At 38.2% G+C, this 13,485-nt stretch overlaps 1 long non-coding RNA gene across 1 annotated transcript; it reads right to left on the bottom strand.

The window, feature by feature from the left end:
- Positions 1-2,019: 2,019 nt before the first annotated feature.
- LOC307153382 lies at positions 2,020-11,639 on the bottom strand. Its single transcript, XR_013820139.1, has 3 exons — positions 11,560-11,639; positions 10,624-10,687; positions 2,020-2,536 (listed from the first exon to the last, which is right to left on the bottom strand). It is a non-coding gene; the product is annotated as an uncharacterized lncRNA (long non-coding RNA).
- Between the last annotated feature and the right edge of the window lie 1,846 nt (positions 11,640-13,485).

The raw sequence follows: 13,485 nt of genomic DNA, 5'->3' as shown, positions 1-13,485 counted from the left end.
CATACAGAGTCATTTGGTCTTTGCAGTGTAAACTGTTCATTCTGCAAGCCCCATTAGCAAATGCATGAGGAAAATCTCTGACATTGTATCCTCACACACACACACACACACACACACACACACACACACACACACACACACACACACACACACACACACACACACACACACACACACACACACACACACACACACAGGTATGCTTTGTAAATCACTTTATTCATTCACAGTATGTAGAGAAAAGCACACACATTTCTGGACAGACAAAATAACCAGAAACTATAGCCTAATATGTTTAGTCTTCTGCACTGACCATCTTCAAGCATTTGGACACTGGAGCAATACTTAACAATGATTGTTATGATTTTTTTTTTGTTTGTTTTTTTACCTGTGTGAACATAAGTTGTTTGCAGATGCCACTACACTGTTCAAAATTTTGGGGTCGGTAATTAAAAATATATATATTTTTGACTCTTATGCTCACCAAGGCTGTATTTATTTGATACAATAATATTATGAAATATTACTGCACTTTTAAATAACTGTTTTATATTTGAACACATAAAATGTAATTTATTCCTGTGATGCAAAGCTGAATTTTCAGCATCATTACTCCAGTCTTCAGTGTCACATGATCCTTCAGAAATCATTCTAATATGATGATTTGATGATCAAGAAACATTTCTGATTATTATAATTGTTGAAAACAGTTGTGCTGCTTCATATTTTTTTGTGCAAACCATGATAATAATAATTTTTTAAGGATTCTTTGATTAATGGAAAGCTCAAAAGAACAGCATTTATTTGAAGTATAAATCCTTTGTAAAATTATAGTAAATGACCCTAAACTAGCATGTGCTCAGTACATCTCATGACTCTAAAAGCTCTTCAGTCACTTTAGTTTTCAGAGTCTGAAAAATCAGCTCCCTGTACGTTCCAAACATCTGTCACAGCAAATGACGATAAACTGCTTTAAGTGACTTCACATTGGTTGGAAACATTTGTTCATGTGAATCTCAATGTTTTTCGACAAGTTATTATGGGTCTTTCACTGTAAACTGGCTTTTTCGGCCACTAAACGGCTCATTTATAAGCAAAGAGGAAGGAACATATCAAACCCCCTCTTCCCCTACACACACACACACACACACTAAGACTAAATTAAAACAACACAGGGCCCTGAAAAACACGAACGTGAAGTATTCCTCTGGCTTGTTTGCAGTCACTGAGGCTCATCTAATCCTTCCACTGATGAGTGAGGCTGTTTCCTCCGATTTCAGAGCTTTGGAGTTTTTCTTTTGCTATCAGGGCATTAAACAAGTAAACCTGCGGATGAATCTCTCAAAGCCTGTCAAGAATGAATGTGAAGTCACATTCATCCCAAAATATATTTAGAATTATTTTGTACACTGTAAAACATCTCCCCAACTCAAAATGTTCTAGTGGTCACATCTAAATTTTTCAATTGGCCCAAGAGAAATTCTGTAAATGTAATTTTATCAATTGTTGCAATAGTCTGTTAACATTGGCTCAATGAGAAATAATACGTTGAACCAATTGAAAAAAAAAAAAAATTACGTTTACCAAACCATGTTATTGGCCCAATTATATATTTTAAATTGTAATAGCATTCTTTTTTGTTTTACCTAAACTAAAAATGTATATTGGTAAATTTATAGTAAAGCAACTTTACTGTATTGTTTATTCCCCGTTGCCCCAAAAGAAAATGAAAAAAAAAAAAAAATTACATCATTATATATTAAACACTCAAGTCATTCTGCCAGTTTATTTAATAATATAATAGTTTATTTAATACATTTTATTAAATCTACAACAGTATTGTGAAAATACCTTAAAATGGTAAATACATTGAAAGTACATTCTGCACAAATCATGCATTTAAATTCAGGATTCTGATAAGATACGCAAAGCTGATGAATTGTACCTTACATTAACAGAATCAAATTTGAAAAACATCAATTATCTGTAAAAGCATCAACAAATACCATAACATGTCCTCACCCAGTGTTTAGAGAAATTTCACTTAAATTTTAGTATTTAGGTACTTTGAGTTCATGAAACTGCAGCTTAAGTTTAAACATTAAACATCTACAAATATTTGCTAAAGTGCAAAAACGTCAAAAACACCATAAGATGCAAGTAACTGGAGAGGGTTTCTTCAAATGTTCAGTGTAACTTCACTTGAATTTTAGTATTCTCACAAGAGGTACTTTGAGCTCATGATGTCCTCTTAAATGGTGAAGAAATGTTGATTGAGAGCAGATGTCCTTAAAATCACAGTTGTCACAAGAAAATGTGGCATTCTCCTTAATGCCAGTCTTTGGATGTACCCTCCACAGATGTGTTTTTAAATCCCCAATTCTTTTGAAAATGCAAACACATTCTGGGTGTAAACTGGGAAAGGAAGTTGGATTAACTGACCAACGGCAAGTTCTGTAGTGCTTGAAAAGGATGTCTTGGTGATGTGATGAAAACTTGCAGAAGCGGCACTGCATGGACTTCTTATGCGGAAAACCTGCAAAATAAATAAATGACAAAGCCTCTTTGCATCAAATAGCTGACGACAAGTGACAGAACAGAATTTTTTAACATAACACTGCCAAATTAGATTAATTTATGTCTTTAAATCACATGCTGCAATATTTTTAACCTTAAAACATCTTAAAGGGGTCATATAATGGTACATGCACTTTTACAAGTTGATTGCACTGAAATGTCTGTTGGCAGTGCCTGGACACAACCATCCTATCATGATAAAAATCCATCCAGTGGTTTTGTTTTAATCTCCTTATATGTTTGACCCTCTCTGAAATCAAGCCGTTCGATATTGTGACGTCATAATATCCAACGCCCCTCCCGCGATTGTGATTGACAGCCGTGTTTCAACACAAGACCCGCCCTGAGCGAGCTGTGACAGCTGTCGTCATAGTAGTCCGCCATTGTTGATATTATGCTGGAGCAGAATGGCGTCTAAGCAATTGTGGTGTTCAGTTCTTAGATGTAATAAGGAACACAGCAGTCATTTTACTGTTCCGAAATCTGACCCGCTGAAGACGCAGTGGCTGAGTTTTGTTTTTGAAGGAAATATTCCCAACGATCAATCTAAATGCCATTATGTTGGCGCTAATCATTTCTCACCAGACTGCTTTTTAAACGAGTGTCAGTATAAAGCTGGGTTTGCTAAGAGGCTGCTACTGAAAAACGAATCTGTACCAACTATTCGTGTGCCTGCTGCAATTCCAGAAGAAGTAAGTATAACGTTTTATTAACCTGTATCTTTGCAAATCGCTTGCACTTTATGATGAATGTGGATAATGTTTACACTCATTACTGCATCGTAGGGTACATTACGGCATGTTTTCTATGTAACAACGTTCTCAAAACAACTCATAATCCTATACTGTATAATAATGAACAACGCGTTATGGTTAATGTGTTATAAAAACTGTGTACAACAAATTATTAGGTATCTTTCAACTACTGCTAGAAACAGTCAACACAGAGATAACGTTACGCAATACGCATCATTGAGAAGCCTAACATTTACAAAAATAGTTTTTCAGCATCAATCTGTCAACGAACTAACCTATAACGTTACATAAGTAAAGCTAAACACATAGCGTTTGTATCTCACTACCGTGCCAGTACATACAAAAATAGATCAAAATGACATTACGTTAACCAACCATTCAGAAATGTCCTGTCCGAGCCGTAATGCTCGCATTCTTGTAGCCCCTGATCCTTCACGTCAGTTCGTGGTGGAGGTCGACGCATCAGAGGTGGGGGTAGGCGCAGTACTTTCACAGCGGTCTTCCGCGGACGACAAGATGCACCCTTGCGCATTTTTTTCTCATCGCTTATCTACTGCCGTAATTACGATATTGTTAACAGAGAGTTGTTGGCAGTCAAGTTAGCATTGGAAGAATGGCACCACTGATTAGAGGGAGCGAGGGAACCCTTTATCGTCTGGACCGATCATAAGAACCTTGAATACATCAGGTCCGCCAAACGCCTGAACTCCAGGCAGGCTTGGTGGGCACTTTTTTCCGGTCGTTTTGACTTTTCGCTTTCGTACCGTCCGGGTTCCAAGAACATCAAACCCAATGCATTGGCGTTTTGATCGCTCCGAACGCCCGTCTACTCCTGAGTGCATTCTACCTGAGAGACTTTTGAGAGTCCGGTCCGACGTTATTCGGTGGGGTCATGGTTCCAATGTGGCGTGTCATCCAGGAGTTAGTCGTACCAGATTTTTGGTCAAACAACAATTCTGGTGGCCTTCTATGGCTCGTGATATTCGGGATTTTGTTTTGGCCTGCTCGGTTTGTGCCCATGGCAAAACTTCCAATCGACCCCCAGATGGGCTGCTTCAACCACTGTCTGTCCCTTCGAGACCCTGGTCCCATATTGCGCTAGATTTCATCACGGCCAACCAAGATTTAGAAAGAGTTTTACGATGTCTGGCATCTCAGAATCCTTCCTCCTGGAGCCAGCAACTCTCTTGGGTTGAGTACGCTCATAACTCGTTACCAGTTTTGTCCATGGGGAACCAGCCTATTCCGTTCGTCGAATTTTGGATGCAAGACGGAGGGGAAGCAGATTTCAGTACTTGGTGGACTGGGAAGGTTACGGTCCGGAGGAGAGAAGTTGGGTCCCTGCTAGGGCCATCCTGGATCACTCCCTTATTGATGATTACAATCAATGGGTAAGTTCTCCCGGGAGAGCCAGGCCGTATACGCAAGGCTTGTTTTTTTGCAAGGCTTGTTCGGCAAACACAGATTTTTCACTTCTACTTGATGGATTGGCTGAACACAATTTAATATGTTCAGTGAATACATTTTTTTTTTAAATTTTACCTTCAGACCTTAAGCTAAAATTACCACAATGCATCTTTTTGTTTGGGGATAATTAGTTGAAAGCAATTTGTTGAGTCAATATTTAATTGTCAGTTTCCAAAAATTTTAGTAGTTGTGTTTAGCACATTTATCTCCCATGTTACTGTAGATGTTTTACTAATTTTATACTATTTAATATTAATTTTATAATTGTACTTAATATAATTTAAAACAGCATAAATTGAATGAAGTAAAACAAATACCATTGAAATGTATACATGCAGTACAATTTAAATAATGGAAATGTTTTACAAAATTGTGATTATTTATGTTTTTGTTGTTTTAATTATTTATAAGCATTTTATTTTTTTGCTAAATTACTGTAATACAAACATTTTACTAGTTTTATACTATTTGACTAATTAGTATATAATTATTAATTATAATTATTGTAATACAATTCAAATAAGCATAATTTAAATGATGTAATAATATTTATGGTAATGAAAATGTTTTTGCATTAAAGAAATGAGAATCTAATAGAAAAACGTTTTTAGTTTTCATGAAAATAATGTGATAAGACAGAAACAACAGTCTTAAAAATATTCATAGATAAAGAAAATATAATAAAGTATAGTGACCTGGACGAAGGGAGCCCATCATTGCTGCTGTAATGTAGCAAAGCATGCTGTGAAAACAGCCTATCTCTATACCTCAACCGAGAGCATGGAAATGAAACAATGAAAAGAGAGAGGGGGAGTGATGGAAAGAGGGATTGAGAAAGGAAGAGAGAGCCGCATTAGAGACAGGGATTAGATGAGAAAGCCTGAGGCTGTGGATGGACTGAACGTGCTGAGGCCACTTCCTCTCCTGACGCTCTGTTTGAGCCACAGAAAAGACTGGACATTCCTCCTATTGTCCTAAAGCAGGGGACACCAAGAGCTCAGGATCCCATGGGCCTCAGGGAAGAGAGAGAGACACACAGAGAGAAAGAGTGAGATTGCAACTTTTGTGCACTTGCGAAGAACTGATGCTCCTGCGTGAAGTCCACAGCTGTTTTTATCACTTTTTTTATTGTACTCCATAATTAAATAGCAAGCCTGATTGGTTAAAAAGTAAAAACACCTCTTCTCAGCAGCTTTCCTCTCTGAGGATCTCATTAATGCCACTTTTTGGGATATAAAAGGCCAAATTAAAACTCCAACCAGCATGTGCTCAGAGACTGTTTGTCCAGTCCAAACCACATTAATATGTCAAAGTAAGAGGAAGTCCCAAAGCAAGGAAGGAAGTATTGGGTGAACGTCTCAGATCTGTTCTCTATTAACCCCTGAAAAACAAATCACCTGTGATTCCTGAAACAGTGAAGAAACAGGCACATGGGACGATGCTTTTCACTTCTTCTGCACGCCTTCAGTATCTGCTATCCAATTCAACCCACGGTTAAAGAAGAGAAAACGTCTCTACACTGATTGAATAATGGATGGAGCTGTTTCCCATGGCTCTCTGTGGTAATGGTTTCTTCATGCAGCGTTGCAGTGAATGCATAGTTTCCAGCCAATGTGCCATGCACCATCTCCACACCGGCCACAGTTCAGGCCCTCCAGTGTCGGTGAGTGATGGCTCGCTTCAACGCTTTTTTCATAACCTCTTTCAAAATTTCATTTTTATTCTCTCTTTTCCTTGTTCTCTCGCAACTTTAGTACTTCCCTCCAGAGGAAAATAAGTTCAAATATCGCATTTCAGAAACATTTTCCATTTCTTTAGTTTTCCCAGTGGGTGGTTTTAGGGGTCAAAACCACTTTGTAAGCAGATCAGGTTCTCCAAAGTAAAATACTCACTCAGATACTATATTTCTATGATATAATGAAACAATATAGACATGCTGCTTGGTACAACTGTATAACAATCATTTAACAATAAAACAATCAACTGACAGAAATGTGACCCATGCATAAGATCAGGGACAGAGAATACACACACAATCTGAATGCTGATATCTTGCTCTTTTTGCCTTTTACAAAGTCTTGATTTAGTGTTTGGTGTCTACTAGAATAGGTTTTCATGCTTGAATGTTCAAAAAACACATTATTTTTTAATATATTTGACATTATTGCAGCACCTCTCTTCTCAGTCTGTCAGTAATGCTCTGATTAGTTCCAGATGCTCCTCCGTCTGAAAAGCACACTGTTCTCTGATTGGTCGGCTGGACCAGTGTGTTGTGATTGGTCAATCACTTTGAGTGCGTTTCTGAAATGTCACACCCCTTACCATAACCGCTAGTTTTAACACACTAACTAACTCAACCAAGCCCCTTTATTTGCATATTCCATGGGCGGGAATTATTAATGAGGAATATTGTGACTTGTTTGTTCCCAGAAGGAAACTCAAGACTACAACCGAGTCGTTTCAGGGAGTTCAGAAAAAGTGCGTACTGATATAGAGTATAAATTTGTGCTTTGTAAGTCTAAAGAGAGTTTAAATTTTTTTAAAAGTATAATAGGAGCCCTTTAAACGAAGTTACTGATCACTCTGGACATCACAACTGCACTGAACGTTGTACTCACATTCTCATTAAGTTGTGAAAATGTTATTTCAAAAGAATGTTAAAAACATCACATTTTTAAAATGTTTTTCTTCCTATTTTGGAAGATGCTATCAAAATAGCAACCAAGCTTTTTACAACTTTTGAAGGGATAGATCACCCAAAAATGAAAACTCTGTCATCATTTACTCACTATGGCATTGTTTCAAACCTGTTGGACTGTAAAACATAAAAGGAGTCTAATCGAGTTTTGGTCCCAAATGACCTTCATTGCATGAACACAAACATTTGAAACATTCTTCAAAATAACTTCTTGTTGTTTTCCACAGAAGAAAGAAATTGGATGACGTTTCTTTGACGAGAGAATTTTGGGGTGAAGTATTGCTTTTGAGCTTTATGACAAATTAACCCCAAACTTTCCTTTCTCTAAATAGTCATGTTACAAACCTATTCAAATACTTGCTGCTATACTGCAACAGTGTCACTTGTAGCCCAACCAAAAAAATTGTGATTAGATCTGGTTGGTTTGGTTCAGTGCCTCTTTACTGAAGAATTTCCTGAAATCCATATGGAGAAAATTAAAAACACTTCATATATATAAATATATACTCCAGACGCATTTGAGCCATCCCTCCTCTTTTTCTATAACGAAAACTAACACGAAAACACCACATTCTACACTGTAAAAAATCCAACTTACGTTTTGTATGACAAACTCAGGTTTTAAAGTTTATTCAACTATTTAACATGAAAAAAGTTGAGAAAAGTTGAGATAACTCAAACACGTAAGTTGAGAAAACTCAAAAATGTCCTGCAGCTGGTTGCCTTAAACTTTTAAGTTTTCTCAACTTTTTTTTTTTTTTACAGTGTAACATTCAACATGTGTGTGTTGATTTCTGTGAGTGCAAAGTGGACAAATTTGCATAATGGCCTCATTTAACCCCATTTAAAGTCATTAACGCCTGTAATATTGGTCCAGAGAGTGATGGCATGTGTATTTGGCTGCTCTTTATATGTCAGAGGGCCCTTATGAGGCAAAGGGCCTCTAAATGCCCACGAATGCTACACTAATTAAAACAACACCTGTTTGAAACCATTGACACGACAGTAAGAAAGACACGGCGAGCAGCGCAGAAGCAGATTATCAGCAGCTGTTCCAGCGCTGAACACGGCTCCTCTGAATGGAGACCTCCTCCCCGTGAAGAAGTGAGGGAAGGGCCCTCATCCGTCCCTATTGTGTGGCCATTTCTCAGTGCCTCTGTTGTTGCTAATGGAGTTTATAGTGGTTTAATTGAGTGGAGTAAATACACGGAGCACATCAATGGAGCGGCAAGCAGATGCTGGCAGAGATAATAAGGGACGGTCTATTCTCAAGTATTCAAAACTTATTCAAGACTCCATTATCCCTTTCAACCACGCGCAGGAGGGCGGAGAACAGCAGCACAGATGGCAGGGGTGACGGTTTGGGCCGGAGAAGAGCTTTCTGAGGTGCTTTTCTTTCAAGCAAATGCAGCGGAAAGTGATGGGCTCTTTATTGACTATTCATTGGTGGTGAGCACAGGTCCCTAGTGCTGTATGAATGACCACTGGAGGACAGAAGGAGAGACATTGGCCGCCATGAGGTTTCAGGCTGGTTTATGCTGGTTTGGTAATGGTCAGGTAGACAGACCAAGAGCCAAATGATCACACAACTGCATAATGCATGGAAACACATGAATGAGAAATTGCTTTTATGATGTGGAGGTTGAACAAGTAGTTTTAAGAATTTTAGTTGCGATCTGAGAAATGTCAAAGTGCGCCACATATAAATGATTAAGGACACAAGCACACATCACACCGCTTGAGATCATGACAATGGATGATGTGAGAAAGGAGGGGTTGAATCAAGATACATAGGATCCCAAAATGCACCTGGGATGTGCAGCCCAGCCGTCTGTTCCTCTCACTCGCTGCCAAAATGAACAATAAGAGCCCTCGCTAAGAAATACTACAATACGCTTCACGAAACACTGTTACCACCCTTTCCTTCTCCACAACACACACACACTGAGCCCTGAGAAAGCCAGCGCACAATACGAGGGGCAGGAACTGACCAGCCTATGAATACAGAGCCCCCCATTATCACACCATGTGTTCAGTCCCAAACGCTGCGGTTCCCAGGCATGAGACGTATTATTCAATTCAGTGAATGCCACTTGACAGAAAAAGAGAAAGAGAGAGGCTGTGAATGAAGAGAGTTAGTACGGCTAATTCATCCTTTATCTCCATAAACAGCATTTCATTGTAATAGACTTCTAATTGACTTTGGCCAATCTGCTCACTCGAGGATCTGAAAAGGATCTTGGGGGGTTTGGGCTTGAATGCATGTGCCATCAAAACAACCCTAAAATGTGACACCATGACAGGACTCTCAGGAAAAGATAAGTATGGGCTGGGAGATTTAAGAAAAAAAAAACACTCTACACACTTTTCAAAAGTCAAATATATGCAACATGCTCATATTAACATAATGAACACCTATATACAGTAGTGGCCAAAAGTGATATCCAGCCTAGGAAAATTGGCATCTTCGTGTTTCAGATTTTGTAAGCATATTGTGTAGTTGTGCTTGGAGTTAGTTGTTTTAATTGTCATAATGCAATGAAACATGCAGAATTATGCGGACATATACATTTTGGCCAGGCTGTCATACAAAGAAATTATGAATATGAACACATGCAAAAACATATTTTTTGCCAAATAATTTTGTCAGAACCAAGTTTAGTGTTTTGTTCTTCCCTCATATTTAAAATATTTAAAATTATAAAATATTTTCTTCATATTTTGATTGTTTAATCAAACTTGTAGGGTCATTCGAAACCAATATCCACTCTGGACATCACTTTTGGCCACTACTGTATAGCCTATATCATTTAAAATCTATGGCATATTATATATATATATATATATATATATATATATATATATAATGAAAGTGTTTCTATTTCCATGTGGCAATGAAATATTTCTTACGTGCAAATATCCATGAACAGAAACAATCTCATTATGTCTTATCACAATAACAACAAATTTACTATTATGGGCTGAAATGATAAGCAATATCACAAGTGCATAGATGTTTTGTGCAATGGTGCAAAATCAGTTTTGCAAAGTGAAAGATAATCTAATAGAGGAAGGAAAAACACACAAAGGTCAAACCTAAATCAATATGAGTAGGAAAAGTCTTACCAACCCCGTGTTCAGAGACTCTGATATCCCACAATACACTTGAGGCATAAATCAGCGCCGCTCACTATACAGAGGAAAAAGAGAACACTGGATTTTATAAGCAGCTGACATTCATCAAAAATGATACAATATCTGTACTTGCAGATATTATGTTATATTTAAAACATTATTTATACATTGTTCATGGAACGTTTTCTAACATTTTTAAAATAAAATGTTACTAATTGTTTCATATGGAGCCCCTAAAAGGGACATGGTGAAGGAAAAAAATAGGAGGGACAAGGGACACAAACGTTTTGCAAGCGAACGCACTATTTTTCAGGGGGATGCAAGCATTTTGTGAGGGAATGCAAATGTTTTTGGGGAAAGACAAAGGTATTGCTAGAAAACGCAAAAGCATTGAAATATATTTTCCCCTCCCATTTTATATTTTATATCAGAATGTCCCTTTAGACGCTCCGTAGTTTCAGAATGTTCAAAGAACATTCAAAAGTAACATTTCCATGTTTGAAGAATGATTAAACAAAAAGTGGATGTTTTTAATGTACAGAGAACATTCAGAAATAATGTTTTCACAATGTAAGAACATATTTTTGAACAAACTTCTTTTTTTTTTACAAAAAAAAAAGTTGTGCTTGAAAAGTGTGCTTGTGCTGTTTTTCTTTAACATATATGCATCCTTTAGTTTGGTATTTTCTTATGATTTCCTGACATTTTTAAGTGTGGTTTAAGTAACTTTAGGCTATATATTTTAAGTCGGCTAATAGTAACTTTTTGGAAGCACTGTATTTGCAATTCATTTTTGAGTAACCATAGATAATGAGCTGTGGTTAACAGCATTATTAAGTCATGTGGCTTTGTGTGCATATTTGTGCTAATGTTTTGAGAACATTATCATAGACCACATAACTTTGAATGAACATTCTATTAACGTACCTGGAAGAATATTAGTCAAAGTCCCTTTAAGACCAGACATTTCACTCGGCGGCCATCTTTGAAACGCCTTGCAGGCGTGCAAGTGCAAGTGCAGCTCCTATCTCTTTGAATGGTAAAACATCAAAATCTCCTAAACTATTCACCAAGCTTACGATTAAATTTCATATATGAAATCCCCAATGAAATCTGACAACAACTGTCTCATACATTTTGTTTCTAAACGCTCAAACCATGACAATAAAAAATTTTTTTTCAGGATGGGCCAAGCTAATGCGCATGCGCAGTCCTAAGCGCACAACACGATGACTTTACCAATCGGCGATTGGCTCTTTTATTTAGAAGGCGGGACTTAGTCCACCATGTTGCGTGTTGAGCTTTCTTCTTCTATTCAGAGTATTACCAGAGAATGACGCGGGCTCTGGTATTACGACGATTGCGCCATCTTTCTGTAGCCTATAGAGCTGGTAAGTCCCGCCCCCTCCGCGAACCCCGCTGGACCTCTAGGTTGAAAAATCGTCAATGCAAGTGAATGGGAGAAAATAATTATTTTCTGGTCACGTTTGAATTTTGCCATGAATCTGAACATATGTTGTCTGTGAATTTTTTTATATAATCTTTCGTGTGAAGAATCCTACAATTTAGCGGGTAGAAGTTTGATACGGTTAGACTTTGTGTGAGAGCACTTTGTGGACTACAACTCTTCGCTGCTTTCAACCATAGACTGTAAAAAAGATGGACAACGCCCCTTCGCTCTCTTCCATTGGTGAGAACTGAAGCCGCCAGAGTCCCGATATGGCGCTGACATATTGGAACTTGAGTCTGCGCAGTAGCGATCTCGGGACCAGACCTGCGCAGTCGTGAGCAGGAAGTAAAGCCGCAAAATCAACGCTCCGCCCTCACTCGCCTCAGGGAAAGTGCATTCTGCACACTTTTTTAAAAATTGATTGCAGTATGACAAGAGGCTTGTTAAAATAAAGTAAATACAATCTCCTCAGTCCTCCGAAGATCCCGAAAAAATGTCCGTTGGTGCTTCAGTGACTACTTCGCTCAGAGAACCTGTCAATCACAGCTGTCAATCATGACGTTACACCACCGCATCACGTAACTAACTAAAAACCAATTTATTTTTGAAACAGACATTTGAACTTACATCAGCGTGATAAAAACGACAGCAAATGAAAGAAACCACCTTTGGAAAAAGATATTTGAAGTGTAATTTAATTGTTTAGTTGGTCTCACGTCCCGTTGACTAACACGGGGAGGCGGGGCTTATGACCTATACTAGGACCAGTCACCGGGGGGCGATCGAGACGTTTTGGCTTCACTTTTCAGGGCTTGTGTGGCACGCTTGCTTTCGACGCGTTTGAAACGTCACTACCACCCGCACACGGATCCCTCTAAACATGGCTGTGTCTTTGGTGCACTTCACCGCCTTCTTTCAGGGAGAGGAAAGTTTGAATTGTGCCATGAATGTGAACATATGTTGTCTGTGAATTTTTTATATAATCTTTCATGTTACGAGTTTGACAGTATATGGTATGATTCTTTGGCTAGCAGTTGTGGAAAAGACATAAGGAGAAAGACTACATGTCGCCTATGTGACGTCACCCCATAAAGTTGACTTACCCGTGGTTTTCGCCAACCTCAACGATTTTTTCCTCTCCCTGAAAGAAGGCGGTGAAGTGCACCAAAGACACAGGCATGTTTAGCGGGATCCGTGAGCTAGTGTCCGTGTGCGGGTGGTGGTGACATTTCAAACGTCGAAAGCAGCGAAGAGTTGTAGTCCACAAAGTGCTCTCACACAAAGTCTAACCGTATCAAACTTCTACCTGCTAAATTGTAGCATTCTTCACACGAAAGATTATATAAAAAATTCACAGACAACATATGTTCAGATTCATGGCACAATTCAAACGTGACCAGAAA

Source organism: Squalius cephalus (genome assembly GCF_949319135.1).
Source record: "Squalius cephalus genome assembly, chromosome: 2".
Classification (NCBI taxonomy): Eukaryota; Metazoa; Chordata; class Actinopteri; order Cypriniformes; family Leuciscidae; genus Squalius; species Squalius cephalus.
The sequence above is the reverse complement of the archived record's forward strand: the minus strand, read 5'-3'. Positions and strand labels throughout refer to the sequence as shown.